This window comes from Mandrillus leucophaeus, unplaced genomic scaffold (assembly GCF_000951045.1).
Source record: "Mandrillus leucophaeus isolate KB7577 unplaced genomic scaffold, Mleu.le_1.0 Scaffold41, whole genome shotgun sequence".
In the NCBI taxonomy this organism is placed as follows: Eukaryota; Metazoa; Chordata; class Mammalia; order Primates; family Cercopithecidae; genus Mandrillus; species Mandrillus leucophaeus.
Genome location: NW_012104365.1, coordinates 4,624,600 through 4,625,731, shown reverse-complemented (window position 1 = coordinate 4,625,731; position 1,132 = coordinate 4,624,600).

Below are 1,132 nucleotides of genomic sequence, written 5' to 3'. Positions count from 1 at the left end.
GAGTGTAAAACTTTTCTAAAAGTAACATACACAGATGCTGGGCCCCGAGCCCCGCCTCCTCTGTGCTTTCTAGATAAGGAATGAGAGGCTGCTTGTCCTTGGTGTAGGCACTGGTCCCTGTCCCCAGCTCCCTGATTTTTTCGGTTGTTCTTATTCTCTCTCACCCCCGACTCCATCGGCAGGTGCTGAGACCGCACGTGGTTTGATCCTCTCAGGTGTGTTCTGTGCTGCCTGTAAGACCCGTCCCTACCACTGGCCAGGCATTCAGCCCCCAGCAGCCCAGCCCCTTTGCCGGGCGGGGGAGGAAGCTCTTGGAGTCCATTGTGGTGGGACCAGGGACCAAGGCTTCACACCCGGCACTGCAGGCAGCAGGTTTGCCAGTCACTGGAAGACTATTATCCGTACAGTCCCCAAACACGGTTTATGACTATTTGGCTCATTAAATAGCCTGAATCCCTAGGGAAACAAATCAGACGAGGTCTATTTTTCTTCAATCACTGCCTCACCCCCTGCAGCTCTGGTGTCCCCAAACCACCCTTAGGCTCCGCGATTCTCCAGAAGGCTCTGCGATTCTCTAGAAGGCTCACACAGCATTGCAAACCTGCTGTGCTCACATTTGCTGTTCATTAGAGCAAAGGGGTGCCGGCTAGAATAGGCGAAGGGAACTGGCAGAGTCCAGGAGGGCCCAGGCACAGGCTGCTGGTTTCCCCACTGGGCAGCCTGGCAGCACTTGCTTCTCCCCAAGCTGATGGCCTGCCTTGGGGTTCAGGGCTCTGCTGGGGCTCAGTCCCACAGGCTCTGCCAGGCGACCATGTGCGGTGGCTCGGTCTCCGATCCCTCCAGAGGCACAGCTGACACCATGTGGCCCAAAACGCCCACCACAGATCCGATTAATAGCACAGACCACCCAGCCTGGCCCAAGGTCCACAGATAACCAGGACTCTCTTAGCAGGCAGGACAGGCCGGGGCTCAGAGGCCAGCTCCCTGCGAGGAGAGAAGTGGCCAGGACTTTCTCAGGGAAAGGAGAACCGTTCACTGCACAATCAGTCACTTTCTCTTCCCCTCAGTGACGCTCAAGGCAAACTCCAGAAAGGGTAGGTCATGTTTGGACATTGAAGTCCCCCCAGGCCAA